Source organism: Mytilus galloprovincialis, chromosome 5 (genome assembly GCF_965363235.1).
Source record: "Mytilus galloprovincialis chromosome 5, xbMytGall1.hap1.1, whole genome shotgun sequence".
Classification (NCBI taxonomy): Eukaryota; Metazoa; Mollusca; class Bivalvia; order Mytilida; family Mytilidae; genus Mytilus; species Mytilus galloprovincialis.
This window is the reverse complement of record NC_134842.1, coordinates 92,543,211-92,566,065: the sequence shown is the minus strand read 5'-3', so window position 1 is coordinate 92,566,065 and position 22,855 is coordinate 92,543,211. Positions and strand designations below refer to the sequence as shown.

The following is a 22,855-nucleotide window of genomic DNA, read 5'->3' as shown; positions in this document are numbered from 1 at the left end:
CACGTTCAATAGTCAAAATCTACGTAGCACTACGTAGCTGCTACGATATTGAACTCAACCCTGAATACCAGGATAGCTATACCTCCTGCTTATTATAGGCGTCCAATAAGTTATAAATGGCACAGCCACTGACGGTGACACTGTTAGTGTCAGATGTTGTCTTGCGACCCATTTAGCAATCAAACCAAACAATGTCAAAAATGTAGAGTACGATGACTAGGGTACATGTATTTTATTGTGACGTGTTATAGACATGTAAGATAATTTTGATGTATGTTTCAAATTGGTATTAATAAAGCATACTGTTTAATATTCTGTATTTTTTATGAAAGTTATTATGTAGGAAACAGTAACTGTGTGAAATAACTAATATTATACTACTTGTAATACTTGTAGTCTGGAACATATGATAACTGAAGCAAATAAGTTTTAATTAACATTTAATAAAGTAAAGTTAGAACAATTACAATATTATGATTCTTGTAGAAATATTGAATTACTGTCATTTGCATATATTTGATAAACCAGTTGAAGTTCATGTAATAATTTACCAGTTCATAGTAATAATCCACTGAATAATCCAACTGTAGGTCTTGTATTTTTGTGATAATCCAATTGTAGCAACTGTAGTAGATCGTAGTAGATCGTAGTAAATTCCACGCACCTGTGCTTGAATTTTATGAATGAAATGTATTGACATGCGCAGTAGAATCCATGTGTCACTTGGGACGATTGTTCAATAAAAACACTATTTTTACGTGTTGACAACTGTTTTCACATACTTCTTGTAATTCCTTTTAGTAGTTATAGTCAACGTCTTCAATGTTTTGTAGATGTTAATGCTCACTTTCCTTGATATTTAACATTTTGGTCCGCCGGTGACACACATAACTTTTTGCAATGTTGTTTACGTATTGCAACTTCCGGTGGCGCTGTATATATTGTTGTATTTTTAGTTACTATAGAAATTTATCTAGTACCATGCAAACTTTGTTTATTATATAAAGGTTACTTAAATTGTATATTATTGTGATTTTTGTAATTTATTAAGAATTCAAATATTTGGTTGGACGGCAAGCGCGCGATCCAACAATCCAACCTTCCAACCATCCAACCATCCAACAATCCAACAGTGACGTAATTTCGACGCTTGGTCGTCAGTTCTGCTAAAACTTTTGGTTCTTACAGTTGGTATTTTTATTTTCTCGTTATTTATTTTAGTCAAAATGGTTAATTTTTCTTAGAAACTTTATTTTTTTAAAAGGTAAATTTGTAAAGGAAAATAAGTAAAGTTAGCGTTTTCAAAGTTTAAAAGGAATATTTCATTTTAGCGGACTCTTTATTTCTAGTTTATATTTTAAAGTTTGGATTATTGAAATTGTTCATTGAAGTTCAGTTTTACTGTTAACGTTTGTATTTTTGTAATAAATAGGATTAAATAGGAAAGTAGTTAAGGGATAATTTCCTAAAGGTCTGGAAATTATAATAAACAAAACAGTTTATGAAAGGTTATAAACTGTAGTTAATTGTTAGTTCTTATTCAGGAAAGGTTCTGAATATAACTAATAATAAACATTTTTTTATGTAACTGATGAGGTATCACTTACAAAAATGTCAGAAAGAGGTCTTCTGATTAAATTCACTAGAAGTAAGGATTTTCTCTTAGGTAATTTATTTTCTTAGTAAGATAGCAGAACTCAGCCTTTTTATGTATTTTTCTGACACACCAACATATTATCTCTTGAGTGTAGAAATAAGTTAATAAATATCTCTTGAGTTTAGAGATAAGTTAGTAAATATCTCTTGAGTGTAGAGATAACTTACTACATGTATCATACTGAATAGATTCTTGTCATATCATCTTAGTCTATAGTTTAAGTATATCACTAGTTTAAAATTGTTGGTTATCTTGAAAATAAATGAAAATATATGATTCTTGACATGAATAAAAGATAGAAACTTATTTACGTGACTTTTAGCAAATGCCTATATTATACTGACCAGCTCATATCTTGTCGTACTGACTTTGTTATTTATAAACTACTCATATAATTTGAGTAAAAACTCTTGGGTCGAAGCATTTCAAGCCCCTGCCCGCTACATAATTTTGGCATCCTCGGTGGGATTCATTAAACTTTATTGGATCCTGTGATACGAACCTTTTGAGGTGTAATAGATAAACAGTGCAATGGGTAAACCAAGGTCTGTTCGTTCAAGAAAGACTGACACATATATTAATAGGGGACATAGTAGCCAATATGACACAGAAGACAGTGAGATTAATACTCTATATACCACTGATGATGAACCATGTCATTCTGAAAGTGACCGAGTTAATGCAGTTTCTAATGACTTGTCTTGTATTGAGACTGAAGAAGAAGAAACAATAGTCTTAAGACCCAGATCGAAATTGAGTAAGAGGCCAAGTCCTAGAAAAACTGGCTCTCCAAGAAGGTCCTCCAGATATCAAAATCAAAATGATATAGAAAACAAGTCTGAACCTCAAAATCAAGGTGATTCTGGGGTATATGACAGTATAAAAGTAGCCATACAAGATATGACTGGTCAAGTAGTATCAGCCATTCAAAATGCTTTTACTGGCATTACCAAACAATATAGGCATAATAATGCTTCAAGTCAGCAACAAAAACATGCTAAAAGTACAACAATTGCTAATAATAGCAATTCTATATCTAAAGTTAGAAAAAGTAAACCAAGTTTTACATCTTATAGTAATTTAGATTTCACATCAGCATCTGAGTGTGATGAATCTGATGATGAAATATTTAGTGATGCATGCTCTGATATGGATACAAATAGTATTGATACAGATGTAATAACCCAAAGTAAACGATCAAAATCAAAAATTGGGTTTTCCAATGCCAAACTCCCTTCTTTCACAGGAAAAGAAAAATGGGAGGTCTGGATAAATAGATTTGAGGCAGTTGCAAATCTTCAAAGTTGGGATAACAGAACTAAATTGGGGGAATTGTTAACCAGACTTCAAGGGGAAGCTGGTGATTTTGTGTTTGATCAGCTTAATAGTAAAACATTAAAGAATTATTCAAAATTAGCCACAGAACTTAAGAATAGATTTGGGGTTTTCGAAAATAAGAGAGCATTTAAGGTACAATTTAATAGACGTACCCAAAAACCTAATGAAGACACTGCAGACTATGCTGCAGAATTAAAACGCCTATATGATAAGGCGTATTCAAACAGACATGCAAAAATCAGGCAGGAAGACTTGCTCCAAAGATTTTTGATGGGACTGTCGGATACTGAAGCGAGAATTTATGTTGAGCTTAATAAAGACCCCAAAACTATAGAGGAAGCAGTCCAAGAGGTCATTACCTATAAGGAGATAACTTCTGAAACACATGAGGGCATTAATTCAGGAAGAAATACCAAAGTAAGGCAACTAAAGAAAGAGAACACCAATTTCAACAAGCAAGATTCCACAAGTTCAGAAAAAGATGTCATTTCAGTAACCAAAGCTGAATTACAGAAGATGTTTGATCAAATGTACCTAGACAAGAAAAGAAATGATGAGATACAGTTTGACAGACAGCCCTTCAATGTCAACGCCCCACCCTATGTTCCTAATGGGAATTATAGGAATAACAATTGTGACAGAAACAATAACCCAGAAAACATCCCAAAATGTTACTATTGTGGTCGACCCGGTCATTATGCAAGAAAATGCTATAGCAATCCCAATAGGCAATCAGATTATAGAAATAATATGGCTATTAATCCTCCAAGACAGATGAATATGCCTTACACTCCCCCCAACAGTAGTATGTCACAAGGTGAAGTTAAATCAGATGGATATACATTAAACTAGAACGGGTTAACCCAGCTGACCAGAAGTTAGCCCTTAAGTTTAATGAAAACGGTCATAAATTGGACAATATTGGTGTACATGTACAAGAGCCAACAAGCAGTATAACTTTTAGTAATAGTAAAGAGAAACATATTTGCAATAGTAATAGCAAAGAGGAAAATATTAGCAATAGTAATAGTAAAGAGAAACATATTTGCAATAGTAATAGCAAAGAGGAAAATATTAGCAATAGTAATAGTAAAGAAGAAACTAGTAGTAATAGTAATAGTAAAGAGGAAACTAGTAGTAATAGTAATAGTAAAGAGGAAACTAGTAGTAATAGTAATAGTAAAGAGGAAACTAGTAGTAACAGTAATATATCTTCTGTCACTTTAGAAGATACAAATTTAGTTTGTTCTAAGCCAATTTTAGGAAGTGAACAATCAGTTGCAAGTAATGTTATTGCAAGACAAGTACTTCGAAGTGATGGAGTCTATGTCGAAGGACATATCCAAGGGTCTGAGGTTAATTTTACTGTAGATACAGGGGCAGTCCGGACAGTATTATCCGTGTATGCCTTTAATAAAATTCCTCATGTTAATAGACCAATCTTGGAAAAGTCTAATACTTTAGCTTGTGCTGATGGCAAACCCCTAAAGGAGCTAGGGAAAGCTATTTTTGAAATAAAATTAGGAAATTTATCATGTTTTAATACAGAAATGATAGTTGCAAATATAGAAGACGAAGCTTTGTTAGGACTAGATGTGTTGATGAAATCTCAGTGGGGTCCTGCTGACATAAAGTTAACAGAAGGAATTATACTGCTCGGTGGTCATGCTGTCCATTGTACACAAATTGGCCAAAGAAATGAATTTATACGAAAAATTTATGGGGAAGCTTACTATGAAACTCCCCCAAGGTCTGAAAATTTTGTTGATGTTTTCATTGACCGACTTGATGATGATTCTCCTGAAACAGTTCAAGATTGCATTTTACAACCCACTGAGAAATTTTCAGAAAGATTTCCATTAGTAATGGCACCATGTTTAGTAAATAGTATTAGTAGCCAAGCTAACATAAGCCAAGATGTTACTTGTAATACTAGTACATGTAGTATAATGAACCCATACATGTATGATCAAGATACAGTAATTGGTTCAGCAGAAGTTGTTGAACATGAACCAAAGATGCTATCAAAATGTGAAGACACACTTGAACAAGTTGAAGTAAATAACCAAATTGCAATGAGAAGACTGCAATTTCATGACTCAAATTTAGAGTCTGGAAAGGGGGTATCCAAAGAAGAAATAGGTAGACATTTGACTACTAAGGAAAAAGATCTGACACCAGAACCACCCCCTACAATACATTTTGTACATGTAGCAACAATGCTCCAGTTCCACAAAAGAAACAGAAGAAGTCCCTGGTAGCTACATGAAGAGACAATTAATTTAAGATTGAATAAAGATGTACATGTAATTTTAATTTTTAATAGAAATGTTATGGCAATGTTATGGTATTGTTTATTTGAATTGTTAATCTCAAAAGTAATTTAAGGTTATTATAAGATTAAAAGTTATTGAAAAAAATAATTTAGACTGAAAATTTATTTTGGAAAGTTGAAAAGTTAAGAAGTTATTAATATAAGTTACAGTCAAAGCTTTTCAGTGTTTAAAGTTAAATTTTGGATGTATTTTTGAACTTATATTTAAATATTTTAGGTACTGTTTGCATGGTTACTAAAATTTTCCTTCAGGAAACCTCTGGTTCTTAGCCATGTTCCAGTTTGTTCATAACGTTCAGTAATTTTCCACATTTGGTACATATATATGTCTGTCTGGTATCTACTGCCCTCGTGCTGATGGTCATAATGGTGAAACTTCAGGTGTATCTGTAAAATATAATATGAAAAGACTGATAATTATGTATAATTTTTACATATTTGGTATTATATTATGTTGTATTTGTGTTATAATCATAGATTGTATTAATAAGAAAGCTAATTTTATTCAGTTTTAGAAATAATTTCTTTTTAAGAAGAATTTGTATTCAAGACATAGAAAAATTTGAAATGGAATCTTTTGCAAAAGTTTAAAGTATTTGCGGGGACGCAAATAATGGAAAGGGGGTAAAATGTAGAGTACGATGACTAGGGTACATGTATTTTATTGTGACGTGTTATAGACATGTAAGATAATTTTGATGTATGTTTCAAATTGGTATTAATAAAGCATACTGTTTAATATTCTGTATTTTTTATGAAAGTTATTATGTAGGAAACAGTAACTGTGTGAAATAACTAATATTATACTACTTGTAATACTTGTAGTCTGGAACATATGATAACTGAAGCAAATAAGTTTTAATTAACATTTAATAAAGTAAAGTTAGAACAATTACAATATTATGATTCTTGTAGAAATATTGAATTACTGTCATTTGCATATATTTGATAAACCAGTTGAAGTTCATGTAATAATTTACCAGTTCATAGTAATAATCCACTGAATAATCCAACTGTAGGTCTTGTATTTTTGTGATAATCCAATTGTAGCAACTGTAGTAGATCGTAGTAGATCGTAGTAAATTCCACGCACCTGTGCTTGAATTTTATGAATGAAATGTATTGACATGCGCAGTAGAATCCATGTGTCACTTGGGACGATTGTTCAATAAAAACACTATTTTTACGTGTTGACAACTGTTTTCACATACTTCTTGTAATTCCTTTTAGTAGTTATAGTCAACGTCTTCAATGTTTTGTAGATGTTAATGCTCACTTTCCTTGATATTTAACATTTTGGTCCGCCGGTGACACACATAACTTTTTGCAATGTTGTTTACGTATTGCAACTTCCGGTGGCGCTGTATATATTGTTGTATTTTTAGTTACTATAGAAATTTATCTAGTACCATGCAAACTTTGTTTATTATATAAAGGTTACTTAAATTGTATATTATTGTGATTTTTGTAATTTATTAAGAATTCAAATATTTGGTTGGACGGCAAGCGCGCGATCCAACAATCCAACCTTCCAACCATCCAACCATCCAACCATCCAACCATCCAACAATCCAACAGTGACGTAATTTCGACGCTTGGTCGTCAGTTCTGCTAAAACTTTTGGTTCTTACAGTTGGTATTTTTATTTTCTCGTTATTTATTTTAGTCAAAATGGTTAATTTTTCTTAGAAACTTTATTTTTTTAAAAGGTAAATTTGTAAAGGAAAATAAGTAAAGTTAGCGTTTTCAAAGTTTAAAAGGAATATTTCATTTTAGCGGACTCTTTATTTCTAGTTTATATTTTAAAGTTTGGATTATTGAAATTGTTCATTGAAGTTCAGTTTTACTGTTAACGTTTGTATTTTTGTAATAAATAGGATTAAATAGGAAAGTAGTTAAGGGATAATTTCCTAAAGGTCTGGAAATTATAATAAACAAAACAGTTTATGAAAGGTTATAAACTGTAGTTAATTGTTAGTTCTTATTCAGGAAAGGTTCTGAATATAACTAATAATAAACATTTTTTTATGTAACTGATGAGGTATCACTTACAAAAATGTCAGAAAGAGGTCTTCTGATTAAATTCACTAGAAGTAAGGATTTTCTCTTAGGTAATTTATTTTCTTAGTAAGATAGCAGAACTCAGCCTTTTTATGTATTTTTCTGACACACCAACATATTATCTCTTGAGTGTAGAAATAAGTTAATAAATATCTCTTGAGTTTAGAGATAAGTTAGTAAATATCTCTTGAGTGTAGAGATAACTTACTACATGTATCATACTGAATAGATTCTTGTCATATCATCTTAGTCTATAGTTTAAGTATATCACTAGTTTAAAATTGTTGGTTATCTTGAAAATAAATGAAAATATATGATTCTTGACATGAATAAAAGATAGAAACTTATTTACGTGACTTTTAGCAAATGCCTATATTATACTGACCAGCTCATATCTTGTCGTACTGACTTTGTTATTTATAAACTACTCATATAATTTGAGTAAAAACTCTTGGGTCGAAGCATTTCAAGCCCCTGCCCGCTACAATATGAAAGAAAAAAAACCAAAAAGTATGAAATTCAAAACTAGACAAAAGAAACATTAATTCTTTATGGGCTGTAGGAATCCTTGACCGTTAATAATAATCTGTCGTATAATTGTTTGAAAAGAAAACCAAGGGCTTATTTTATTCAATTTGTAGCTCTGGTAAACTTACGAAATTCATTTTGCAACAGCTACATTATACAAAATTATCAGCTCATTCAGTGAGAGACAATACGCTAGATATAAAAAAGAAAATATTTGTTTGGCCAATTATGGTAGATTCTGTATAAGTATGGATAAATAGTTTTGAAACTTATGCTAAAGGGAAACTTTTGAAATTCAGTGTTTACTTATTCTTTGGACAAAATAGCATAATTATAGCTACATAATAGCTATTGACAGCGTAAGTCCTTTAACTACAGGTGATAATGAATACATTATAGTTGTGGAAGATTATTTTACAAAATTAACAGAAATTTATGCAATACCAAATTACCAAGCTCTTACAGTCTGACGAAATGAATGGTTGAACGTTTCAACCAACTTTTACAGTCGATTTTATGTTTATCAACTTCCATTCATTAATATGACGTACCAAACAACTGAACATGCACATGCAGGCACACCATCTACTCTAAATCTTTTAAAGTCAGTACATGAATTAAGATGTCCAATTGATGTTATGTGTGGCTTACCACATGGATATGAAAGTATGCCTTGTCCAATTACATATGTTGAGTTGGGCCAAGAAGCTCTTAGAAATTCATTTTAAGCAAAAGTTAGATAGGTCCATATAAAGTTAAATAGAATATTACCGATTTGACAAACAGATTACAAAAATACAATGAAGGGGGCCAGCCTGCTGTCCCCCTCCCCAATAAATCCGCCTCTGGCATTCAAATTTTGGTAGCAAGTAATTTCGTACCCAAAATATAAACCATTTCGTTCTCAACATTCACCTTTTTTTTACCCATGATCAAAACCATTTCGTACATGTGAGATTGGTTATGGATGATACTCCTCAAATGGAAGACCAACAAACATACTTGGGGTAACTTTTAGCAAACAAATGGCGTTGAAGCAACATATAATATCAGCTGAAGTTCAGGCTATGATAAAATTAAACATCATGAGGAAACTTACAGAAACAAAATGGGGACCGAACGACATAATCCTGGCTACCAAGGAAATGTAAGCCAAAATCCTGAATAAGGATCAAGCTCATGGATGACGGCAGCTACATGTAAGTCTCACCATCAGACTTTAGATAAAGTTCAGAACTAGGCTCTACGGATCATCACAGGTGCTATGAAATCAACATCAATAAACAGTATGGTGGACATAACAAACATACCATCATTAAGTAAGAAGAGGGAGTGTAAAGCCATGATACAGGCCACCAGTATTAGTGTTCACAAGACCACTCAATGAATACCAGACTGAAACAACTCAACTCTACTTAGGTAGACTCAAAATACCAAGCTTCACATTAAGGACAAGAGCCATACAAAGAAAATACGTAGCTTTCACAATGAATAACAACCCGTGTGAAGACAAACTTTGAAATGTCATCATCCAGACCTCATATCAACTCATTTCTACCAAAGATGAACAGACTTCCACTGGTAAGAAAACACTGACAAGACGAGTACTCGTCAGACTCCCGGGTAGTATATACAGACCACCCACGAAACAACAAAAGGAGGGGCTGGTATATGCATCAATTTAAGTACCCCAACAGAGATCAACAATCAGAGGCAATATCAACAGGCCTACGTTGTTTAAACTTCAAAGCAGAAGAAGCCCTTATCCCGTTTGTATGGTTTTACACCAGTAATTTTGGGGCCCTTTATAGATTGTTGCTCCGTGTTGAAGGCCGTACATTGACCTATAATGATTTAATTTTATAAATTGTTATTTGGACGGAGAGTTGTCTCATTGGCACTCACACCACATCTTCCTATATCTATGAAAACTCCATAAAAAAGTTGATAACAAAACTAAAGTAGTTTTCCTGAGCGACGCCCTCTATGTGCTTCAAGCTTTAACAAACGACAAGCTACCGCAACTTGAACAATCTTTATACACCATCAAAAGTCTGACAACAGTTCTACAGCAGATTCCTTCACCACAGAAAACACATGTTACAAATCAGGAATAATTATATGACAGTTTACAAAACGTTTTTATACGACCGCAAAAATTAAAATTCTTTTGGTCGTATATTGGTATCACGTTGGCGTCGTCGTCTGCGTCGTCGTCGTCGTCGTCCGAATACTTTTAGTTTTCGCACTCTAACTTTAGTAAAGGTGAATAGAAATCTATGAAATTTTAACACAAGGTTTATGACAACAAAAGGAAGGTTGGGATTGAATTTGGGAGTTTTGGTCCCAACAGTTTAGGAATTAGGGGCCAAAAAGGGCCCAAAATAAGCATTTTCTTGGTTTTCGCACTATAACTTTAGTTTAAGTAAATAGAAATCTATGAAATTTTGACACAAGGTTTATGACCAAAAAAGGAAGGTTGGATTGATTTTGGGAGTTTTGGTTCCAGCAGTTTAGGAATTAGGGGCCAAAAAAGGGCCCAAATAAGCATTATTCTTGGTTTTCGCACAATAACTTTAGTATAGGTAAATAGAAATCTATGAAATTTAAACACAAGGTTTATGACCATAAAAGGAAGGTTGGGTTTGATTTTGGGAGTTTTGGTCCCAACAGTTTAGGAATAAGGGGCCCAAAGGGTCCAAAATTGAACTTTGTTTGATTTCATCAAAAATTGAATAATTGGGGTTCTTTGATATATGCCGAATCTAACTGTGTATGTAGATTCTTAATTATTGGTCTCGTTTTCAAATTGGTCTACATTAAGGTCAAAAGGGTCCAAAATTAAACTTAGTTTGATTTTAACAAAAATTGAATCCTTGGGGTTCTTTGATATGCTGAATCTAAAAATGTACTTAGATTTTTGATTATTGGCCCAGTTTTTAAGTTGGTTCAAATCGGGGTCCAAAATTTAACTTTGTTTGATTTCATCAAAAATTGAATAATTGGGGTTCTTTGATATGCTGAATCTAAACATGTACTTAGATTTTTGATTATGAGCCCAGTTTTCAAGTTGGTTCAAATCAGGATTCAAAATTATTATATTAAGTATTGTGCAATAGCAAGAAATTTTCAATTGCACAGTATTCAGCAATAGCAAGAAATCTTCAATTGCACAGTATTGTGCAATAGCAAGAAATTTTCAATTGCACAATAGCAAGAAATCTTCAATTGCACAGTATTGTGCAATAGCAAATATTTTCAATTGCACAGTATTGCACAATAGCAAGAAATATCTAATTGCACAATTTCAATTGGAGTTATCTTTCTTTGTCCAGAATAGTAGTTGAATCAACTTAAATCATTGTTTTATACAATATACAATGTATATTCACTTTTACTACCAACTGATAAATTAAAACAATCTTTACCATTCAGTGATAACAAGCACTTTATTTTACATTTTAATATTTTATGATGTATTTAAATGACTAGTTATTGTTGCAAACTTCATTAGAAATTTGAATTGAGATCAGTTTTGGAAAAAGGGACAGGGGGATGTGAAAAAAAAAAATGGGGGCGGGGGTTAAATTTTTCTCATTTCAGATTTCATAAATAAAAAGAAAATTTCTTCAAACATTTTTTTGAGAGGATTAATATTCAACAGCATAGTGAATTGCTCAAAGGCAAAAAAAATATTTTAAGTTCATTAGACCACATTCATTCTGTGTCAGAAACCTATGCTGTGTCAACTATTTAATCACAATCCAAATTTAGAGCTGAATCCAGCTTGAATGTTGTGTCCATACTTGCCCCAACCGTTCAGGGTTCAACCTCTGAGGTCGTATAAAGCTGCGCCCTGAGGAGCATCTGGTTTTCAAATATTTAAAGCTTTTCTTTTCTACATCAGGAATGGATTTCATTAGCTGGATTTGGCAAAACTTTTAGGAATTTTTGGTCCTTTATGCTCTTCAACTTCGTATTTTATTTAGACTATTTAACATTTTGGATACAAGCGTCACTGATGAGGCTTTTGTAGACGAAACGTGCGTCTGGAGCAAATATAAAATTTCAATCCTGGTTTATATGATGAGTTTATTTACAACCATTGGGTTGATGCCAGTGCTGGTGGAGTTTTAATTCCACGTGATTATCACGAATCCGGGTCCGTTCGCGCCCATTCACGCGTTCGCACCCACTCATGTTCGCCCCCTTTCACTTTCGCACCCTACATGTTCGCACCCAAAGTCCGTTCGCACCCTACATGTTCGCGCCCAATTTCAACTTTGTAATCAAGCAGTATGCTTATAAGTATTATTGTTTTCATTGTCTCAAAATAAAGTGATACAGCATTTTTGTGTGTTGAATAAAACTAACTAACTAACTAACTAATTTTATTCAGTATAAAATCCAGTACAAAAGGATCATCGCTGAAACACAAAAACACATATAAAAAAACATATACAAAACAAAAATAAACATAACAGACAACAATTTTGACACTTATATAACAAGCAAGAGACAAAACTCACATTTCAATATTATGCAATTATTCCCACTGATGAATGTCTAATCAAAATACATTTGTCTATATATATAAGAAATCTGGTGAGAACATCAGTCTCCGAACAGTTCATTAAATATTTAAATTTATCAAAATTATCTAAATTGCAAAAACATGGTATAATATTAACAATGTCATCATAAAACTTTTCCCTCTCCTCGTGATAGAGGTTGCATTCACATATGAAATGAATCTCATCTTCAATTTTGTTATCAATACAATGTGTACATATTCTTTGATCCAAAGGCGTTTTATCATATCTGCCTTTTTCAATGTGTAAATTGTGGTTAGAAATTCTTAATTTACATAATTGTCTAACATATTGTTTTGGGATATTTAACTTTGTATAAGTCTCAGGTTTATATTCCTCTTTTAACTTGTAATATGTGCGTAGTTTGTTTTGCTTTTCACCTGACAAACATGAGAAAAAATAATTTCCATATCTTTCTTGTAATATCTTTTTCACTGCAGATATGAGTTTTCCTTCTGACATATTTCCTTTATTATTCCAAACATGGTCAAAATTAATTAATTTTAGAAACTTAAAAATGTGTTTATTGAAGGTAAATGGAAAGGTACAATCAACTTCTTCGATTGACTTATATGCTAATTTTGAAAAATTCAAAAGAGGGTCTTTATACAAATATAGCCAGTATTTAAGAGATTGCAAAATAACAAATATAGAGATTGGATAACGACCAAGTTCTGCCATACTGGCAATATTAGGAGCATATTTAGTGGCACCAAGTACATATTTACAATATCGAATGTGAACCTTTTCAGGAGCAAAATTTAAAAAAGTTTTTTCTAAATCATCATTTGAACCTTGTGTTAATCTTTTGTCCAGGTTAAGAATGTACGGACCCCACAATTCACTTCCATAGAGAAGGACTGGTTTTACACAGGAGTCAAAAAGTTTTAAAAGCAAAGGTGTATTATTATGTGTACAGTGAAATTTACGTTTAATCATGAAAATTACTTTAAGTGCTTTCTTACTAAGATCTTCAACTGCAGTACTGAAAGAACCAGATGCTCTCATTACAATACCTAGGTATTTATACTCTTGAACACTTTTGATCAGATTTTGCTCAAAATAAAAATTACAGTCTTTCAATAATTTACCTGATTTGTTAAATACTATTATTTGAGTTTTTTCTATATTCAATGATAATTGCCATTTTTGACAATAAAGTTCCAATGAGGATAAACAATTTTGTAGCCCTTCTTTGGTTTGAGACATTAAAATTATGTCATCTGCATACATTAAACAATTTAGGCTTGTATTTCCTATATCTACTGGATCACACTTTTTATGAAGGTATCCTGGAAAGTCATTCATAAATAAATTGAAAAGAAGGGGACTCAGTATACACCCTTGTTTAACACCAACATTTGAGAGTATGGAATCAGTCAGTCCGGAATCTAGTTTAACTGAATATTTAACACATGTGTACATATCTTTAATTAAATGGAAAATATTGACACTAATACCTTGCTCAAAAAGTTTAGAAAACAGAAAATTCCTCCGGACTGTGTCAAAGGCTTTTCTAAAATCAACAAAACAGCAATATAGATATTTTTTTGCCCCAAACATTTTATCCACAATGGATTTTAATGTATAAACATGATCAATTGTTCTATTAGCTTTTCTAAAGCCTATTTGATTTTGACATAGTATGTTGTTCTCAGTTACAAAAAAATCTAATCTGTTGCACAAGATCTTTACAAACAACTTACTTAAACAGCTAGATATTGCTATACCTCTGTAGTTACTTGGATCTCTAACGTCTCCTGATTTAAAAAGAGGTTTAATCATACTTTCTGTCCAACTACTGGGGAATAAAGTTGATTTCAAAATGATATTGAAAAGTTTGCAAATACAATTCAACATATTCACACTAGAATGTTTAAGCATCTCATTACTTATACAGTCAAAACCTACACTTGTGTTATTCTTTAAACTTTTTATAGCTTTCAACACTTCCTGCATATGTATGTCATAATCAAGAAAAACATTAAACCCTGTAGGAAAATCATCCTGTTCATTACTACAATAATTATACCATTCATCAGAGGGAATATTGGAACTCTGATCACTGATGTCCTTGTCAGAATATTTAAATTTATTAATAATATCCCAATAAGCTTTGGGGTTTTTGTCTTCTAATTCCAGCAAGGAATCAAGCATCTTTGCTTTATACTGTCCTGTTTTTTTTCGTACTAGTTTTTTGAACTGCTTTTTTAGCCCATAGTAATTCTTCAACTTTTCTTCGTTTACAGAACCCTTAGAGAGTGAACGAGAAGATTGGATTAAATTACGATACATTGATTCACACTCGCTGTCAAACCCTAAACTAGATTTCTTTCGTTTACGTTTTTTAGATTTAAACCTGTTACCCTTAGGAAGATTTAAATGACTTCTTAGTTTATCGACAATGTTGTTAAAAATATCTGTTAAATCCTCGGTGGCTTCATCCACCCCATTTCTTTGTGGTACTCTGTCTTTACTTAAGAATGATTTTACATTATTTTCAACTTCTTTTGATAACATCATCTCTGTATAACATTTTTGAACCTCATTGTTCCAATGTAAACCCTTAGGTATTGGTCTCCCAACTTTTTGTTGTACTTGTGAAAAATTTAAAGATAAACATACATTTATAGGACAGTGATCAGAGTGGACGGTAAAATCCTTTACAGTAAAAAAACATACATTTTTTAGCATATTATTACTAACAATACAATAATCAACAACAGCACTACCATTATATTGATGGTAAGTGGGTTTACCTAATGTATCCCCTAAAGTTCTTCCATATAGAATTCGGCTTCTAGATGATATGCAAAGCTCTAATACACGTTTTCCGTATTCATCAGTCTTAATATTCTTTTTAGTACAATATCTCCTATACTGTACATTATCTGCCAAATATGAATTAGGAAGTATATCTTGTAAACTTTTAACGTGATCAGATGAAATAAAATCCAAATCATTTTCATTAATATGGGCATTTAGGTCCCCCATAATGATAGTCTCCCCTGAATTTGAAAACTTACTCAGGACTTGTTCTATTTTTCTAGTGTTGTTAACTCACTTTTTAGAGATTTTGGAATAGCTAGACTGTATTGGTGAGTTTTAAGCAAAACATACAAATATATCAGATGAATGTAAAAAAAAAGTTTTATTTAGTTTTGCCCACAAAAATTCAGATGAATTACCTTTGATTAATGTAATTCCTTTACTAACATTAGTTCTGGCATATAACGCAATGCCTCCATGAATAGCTTTACCTTTCCTGGGGCGAGCGACCTTTTTTTAATAAGGTATAACCTTTCAGACATAGATTGTCATCCTTATCAGCCTTTGTTTCTAATAGGCATATAATATCAAGAACCCACTTACATAACAACGACTACGAATTTGAACAACGGAAATGTATGCATCTGTGGGAAAGTTTGCAAGAACCAACGAGGTCTGAAGATACATATGGGAAAGATGAAATGCAAGCCAAATCAGAGCATAACACAACGCACAGGGCAACCTGGTTAGACGGAGGAGGAGGTGGTTCAGGATACAAACCACAGCGACCACAGCCTCCATGTGTTGTACAATGAGGAGGACAGCATGGTAGAGGGGAATCAACAGGAAAAGGAGGGCTTAGACAACAACAGACAGCCACAAGAGCCAAAAAGAACACCAGACACAAGTGAGAACATAAGAAGAAAGAAAGTAAAATGGCCCAACAATAAAAGTAAAAGTGAATGGCAACAGTTTGATGAGGATGTGGATGCAATTTTGAACACAACATTGGCAGGTAACATAGACAGGAAGATAGAATCAATGACATCATTTATTTACAACATAGGTATGGACAGATTTGGTGCAGATGAGAAAGAGGTGGTGAGGCGAGAGGGTCAAAAGAACAGAAGAGAATCCAAAATAGCAAAGATGAGGAAAGACCTAAGGCAACTTAAGAAAAGATATAATCAGGCATCAGAGGATGAAAAACCAGCATTATCTGAGCTGAGGGACACCATCAGGAAGAAACTCAAGATCACAAGGAGAGCAGAGAGAACTAGGAAAAGGAGGAAAAAGAGAGAGAAAGCAAGAGCTCAATTTACATCAGATCCTTTCCAATTTACATCAAGATTGTTGGGGAAGAAAGGATCAGGACAACTAAAAGCTAGTAAAGAGGAAGTAGAAGAATATTTAAGAGAAATGCACAGTGATCCAAAAAGGGAAGACGAACTCCCAGATATAGAACAACTTATACGCCCGGAGGATCCAGAGCAGGTTTTTGATGAATCACCACCAAAGTTGAAAGAGGTAGTAGATGTTATCAAGAAAGGAAGGGCAGCATCAGCACCAGGTCCAAATGGAGTACCATATAAGGTATACAAGAACTGTCAGAGAATTACAAGACGTCTATGGAAGTTAATAAGAGTCATCTGGAGAAGAGGTCGACTAGCAGAGAGTTGGCACAAGGCAGAAGGGTGCTTTATACCAAAGGAAGAGAAGTCAGAGACATTGAAACAGTTTAGAACCATCTCACTGTTAAATGTAGAAGGAAAGATATTTCTTGCTGTTCTTGCTAAAAGGATGACAAACTACATGCTGAGCAACGAGTACATTGACATTGCAGTACAGAAAGGAGGGGTACCAGGTGTATCAGGCTGCATTGAACACACAAGCGTATTATCACAGATAATCCGAGAAGCGACAGATTCAAAGGGAGAGCTCGCAGTTGTCTGGCTGGATTTAGCGAATGCATATGGGACAGTACCACACAAGTTAGTTGAGTTGATACTGGAGAGATACCATGTACCTGACGGTGTAAGAGAACTGATAAGAGAGTACTTCAACCATCTGCAGCTGAGATTTACCGTTGGGGATTTTACAACATCATGGCAACGTTTAGAAGTGGGAATAGTGACAGGATGCACGATATCTGTCATCCTTGTCTCCGCAGCAATGAATATGATTGTGAAGTCAGTAGAGAAGAGCAGAGGTCCATGGATGATGAAGTCAGGAGTACGGCAACCACCAGGAAGAGCATTCATGGATGATATGACAATAAGCACAAAGACAGTTATCGAAGCCAGGTGGACACTACAAGAGCTTGATAAGATGATCACCTGGGCAAGAATGAAAGTGAAGCCTAGCAAATCCAGAAGTTTGGTAGTGAAGAATGGTAAAGTCAAGGAGGAAAGGTTTAAAATAGGAGACGAAATAATACCAACAGTCTCAGAGAAGCCAGTTAAGTGTCTCGGAAAATGGTTCAACAACACCTTGTCAGATAAGTTGAATGTGGAAGATACATATAAGCAGTTGGACGACTGGTTAAAGGCAGTAGATAAGAGTGGACAACCAGGAAAGTACAAGGCATGGATTTACCAGCATGGGATATTGCCTCGGCTGCTGTGGCCACTTCTTGTGTATGATGTACCAATGACAACGGTAGAGGGAATGGAAAGAATATCAAACAGTTACTTACGTAGATGGCTTGGAGTACCACGCAGTTTCAGCAGTGTGGGCCTTTACAGTTTAGGAACCAAGTTACAGCTACCACTCAAGTCAATCACTGAGGAATTCAAGGTGACCAAGGTTAGACAACATCTGACGTTAAAAAACAGCAGGGATGAGAAAGTACGATCAGCAAAAGTAGAAATAAGAACTGGAAGGAAGTGGTCAACATTGAAGACGATAGAAGATGCTGAGTCACGATTAAAACACAGTGAGATAGTGGGCAGAGTTGCAGTTGGAAGACAGGGGCTGGATGTTACATCTACAGCAAAATGGAGAACAGCAACAGTGGAAGAAAAAAGACATCTGGTACAGAAAGAGGTACGATCAATGGAAGAAGAAAGTAGAATGGTAAAGGCAGTGAGCATGAAGAAGCAGGGAAGCTGGTTAAACTGGGAGGGAGCAAGACAGCAGAAGTTAGGATGGAATGAGATCTGGAAGATGGAGCCACATAGGTTGCAATTTAAGCTGAAGTCAGTATATGATGTATTGCCAAGCCCAACAAATCTAGCAACATGGGGATTGATAGACGACCCAAAGTGTGTTCTTTGTGGTAAGCCAGCAAACTTGGAGCACATATTATCATCATGCTCGAGTGCTTTGAAAGACGGGAGGTATACATGGCGACACGACAAGGTATTAGGGACACTAGCAGACACCCTAGAGAGAAACATCAGGAAGCCAAGGAAAAACAAGGAAGGACTTACTTTTGTCAATTTTGTTAAGGAAGGAGAGAAAGGTCAGAAGAAGAAGGTGGAAGGAAGTGGTGTATTGGTAACAGCAACTGATTGGCAAATGTTGGTAGATCTTAAACAGAAGTTACAATTCCCTCCACAGATTGCAGTAACAAACCAGAGACCTGACATCGTCATTTGGTCCGCCTCAACAAAACAGGCAATCCTGCTGGAACTAACTGTACCATGGGAAGAAAGAATAGAAGATGCCTACGAAAGAAAGAGACTGAAGTACCAAGATCTACTTGCAGAATGTAGAGACAATGGATGGCGGGTTTGGTTATTTCCAGTGGAAGTGGGAAGCAGAGGGTTTGTTGGACAGTCTATGTGGCGAGCATTGAGAGCACTTGGTATTGTTGGAGGGGAAAGAAGTAAACTGATAGGGAACTTGTGTAAAGAGGCAGAGACAGCATCAATGTGGTTATGGAGGAAAAGGTCAGAACAGTGGAAGCAGTAAAGTGTAGAGGCAGGGATGGATAGCCAAGTGGTTTCGGGCTGGGACTTGATCACCCCAGTCGGCGCACCTCTGGAGGTTGTAGTGGACAGCGCCGAAACAGCCGAGGAAGGAGGATTCACCTGAAGACGGAACCACGCATCTTTCCAACAGGATGTATTAAGGTAACAGAATTTATATTTTCACAAAAATCAGGGTCATTAAGTTTGCAGTATCTATTACCATCTTCCCTGTAAAACAAACCATGAACATTCCAAGAACTAATTGTTAATTTGTTTTTTAACATTCTTTGAATTATAAGGGATTCAACAGCAATATTTTTTTTTTTAATGTGTATCCTTTAAATTTTGAAAAAAAAAACCAAAAAAAAAACCAATAAATAAAAAAAAACGTGAAAGAACAAATTATGACTAGAAAAATTCAAGACAATTGACTAGATAAAAAATAAAATAAAAATAAAAAAATGAAAACAAAACAAGAAAAATGAAAACAAAACAAGAAAAATGAAAATAAAATATATCATAGGTACAATAAACAATACTATATAATCATTGTGTATATATGACAGTTATACATAAATATGGTGGGACTTGTTAATTCTTGAACATTTGAAGGGCTCCAACAGTGTTTACAACCATTTCGATCATTTTCATATCCTTGTTATCTACAAATCTGTTATTAACATTGTTGTTTCTCATGTCGTGCTTGTTCATTTATTCTTTAGCATAGCCATCATAGAAACCATGGTTTTGGTAGCTTTTGTTACTGAATGTACTATTGATTGTTACTTTGTTGTTTTTTTTTTGTAAGAAGGCCACTTCCCATTTAGCACAAAATGTAAGGTCTTTTTCAAATTTCCTGCCAAGACTCTTGTTCCTTCGTTAATGTTAATGTGAAGACCATCTTTGTCATAAAGATTCAACTTGACATTATATGATGTGCTGTCAAGAAAAAAGTTAGAGTTGTCACACCATGTAACATTTTTGTTGTCTCTTATTTTTGAGTACAATGTTTCATTGAACTGGCAAATATTTCTAGCAAGCCTAGTTGTCCTACATGGTAAAAGCGATGAGATGACGATTCTTGCGCCAAGTCTTTCAAGATTTTCAATTATTTCTACATATTTATCCACTGCGGAATATACCACATCAGGTGAATGTCGTATATCATTAATATTGTTCCTACATGACAAATTACGATACTGTCGGTCAGATCTTCATACTGTTGAATATATCCTTCAAGGTCTGCTAATGTGGCGGTTCTTTTAGCCAGACCCTCTAACTGAAAAGATGCTGTCAGCCGCCTGATATCAATGAACTTTGGAATGGAACTATGATGAAAGATAACCTTTTTTTAACAGGGTTTTGTTTGAGAGTGGAAAAATCAGTGAATGACACTTCTTTCTCCTGAATCACTGAATCCCTTGATGCTGAACTCTTTGCATTGTGATGCAAATTTGACTGGTGTTTGAAACCAGACGTTTCTAAGCATGACTCATTCTTGGATTGCTGTCCATTCACAGCTGACCATTGGCCTCCTAATATATCTTCTTTTACTGTTTGAAGCCTATCATGTAATTTTTCAATTGTGGCGTCTTTTTCCTGCAGTTTAGCATGTTTTTCATGGAGAAGAATTTCTAGTTCAGTTTGTTTTTCAGTGAGAACTATTATCTTATTCTGTAGCTTTTCCTCCGTTGCTTGAAACACTTCTTTTGTGTGATAACTATTCTTCTCCAATTATTTTGCTTTACTCATGAGTTGACATTTTTCTATCTCAAATTTTTCAATTATTTTCTTCTTGTCAATATCTGATTCTTGTATTTTTTCACGTAGCATTTTAAGCTCTCTTGCATGGACTTGTTTTAGTGTTTCTATAGACTCGGGAGAAGTTTCAACTTTATTCATCAAATTTAGCACATCTTTGACGATATCATTTCTAAGCCCTTGGAGATTCGTACCGAGTAACGTTTCAAAGTTTTTTATAGTTGAATGTGCATTGAAAATTTCCGATGACATATTAATCGTGCTTTCTTCTAAAATAGTTAACCTCTGCTGAATCTGAGAGGATTCTGAATGTGGATCATTTGATATACTATTGTTTGAGTCTGTATTGATAGTGATATTTTCATTTTTTGTCTGCAGTACCGGTGGAGTTTTAAGTTTGATCTGATCTTCTTGAAAATTTCTGAATTTGTTGATACGATTTCTAAATTTGTAGAAAGGGTTTCTGAATTTTTAGATTGAATTTCCATGATTTTATTGACAGGTGCATTTTTTAGAATGGTATGGTGATTCGTGGAGGACTCAATATCATCTTCTCCGTTTTCAAATTGAAGACTTTTTGGAGTGGTCATTTCAGAACTAGATGACAAGTTTTCAACTATTTGTAATGTTTTTTCAAATTCATTTGAGCACCACTGTTGAAAGAATTTCCCTTGAATCATTATTTTACCTGTGGTCAGGTACACAATAACTTTGTACATTAATGTAAAAAACTATCCCCTTCATAATCCCCAATACTTTCGGAAGAGTGTACTTCAAACTCCGTTCTTTCTGTTATGCCTTGTGCAGTAGAGTCGTGCCAATCTACTTTGACTGAGGGGTTATTTTTGTTACCTATGATTATCGATTGTCCTAATGCATGAAGCCAGAAATGCATTCTTTCACGAGATGTAATAAATATTGTACAATATGCAGCTTTCCTACACAGTGACAGATCTATTTTTTCGGATGGTATGAGCATTTCATTAGTTTTTTGTGCCTTCTTATAAGGTGCTGATGGTAAGGTATACATGTTTTTCAGTTCAGATAATTGGTACCGGTTTTCATAGTTCACCGCCATTTTCTTTGTTTACAAATTAATACACTATATATAGGGAAAACGGTACTATTTATTCTGCCATAGGCGACAATATTAACATTTTCTAAATTTACCACTTTTTAAGATAAAAACCTGGATAAAACAGTTATATTTTGTGTTAGTACTTTATTATTGTGTTTTAAAAATTAAAGCCAAATAGTATCATGACCAACTTCCAACGGAGCTTGTTTATGTTATCCATGCCCACCGTCATTTTGCACCAAATTTATGAAATTTTGCAAATCTTTTCGAATAATTCTCTAGAAAATATTTCAATAGGTTTCAAAATTTATATTGTAAATATACACACTGCAGTTATTCATAGATAAACAAAAAATATATTGTACCCTTACATCCAATCACAGCGCTCTTAAGTTGACTTCCTACGCCCTGTCTTGGGTATACAAAAGGCCAACCTAATGCTGGGAAAATTAAATACTACCGTTTTCCCTATAAATAGCTTGTTATCTACTGATTAATCCCATCAGTGATGTCGGAATCTTGTGAAATTTAAAATTATATTACATGAAGTATGTTTCTGTTGATTATCCCTTGTAATGTTTGCTTAAAAAAGCATCATTAAATGTAAAGTTTCTGCTTGCAAAAATAACGTGTAGCCGATGATTTCGAATAAATCTTAATCATGTTTTGGACAGTGTATTGTTAAAAAAAATATTCCTTTCTAAATAAAGTGGGATTCTGTCAACGTTTTATTTTGTGTTGAATAACTCTTTATCATGTTTTGGTTAGTGTATTACTATAACATGTATAACTTTGTTTCATTGACTTGTTTCAAAATGAAGT

General features: G+C 33.7%; 1 long non-coding RNA gene across 1 annotated transcript; it reads right to left on the bottom strand.

The window, feature by feature from the left end:
* Nucleotides 1-423: 423 nt before the first annotated feature.
* Nucleotides 424-7,111, bottom strand: LOC143076731 (uncharacterized). The gene is made up of 2 exons (XR_012978773.1): nt 6,311-7,111; nt 424-5,717 (listed from the first exon to the last, which is right to left on the bottom strand). It is a non-coding gene; the product is annotated as an uncharacterized LOC143076731 (long non-coding RNA).
* Between the last annotated feature and the right edge of the window lie 15,744 nt (nt 7,112-22,855).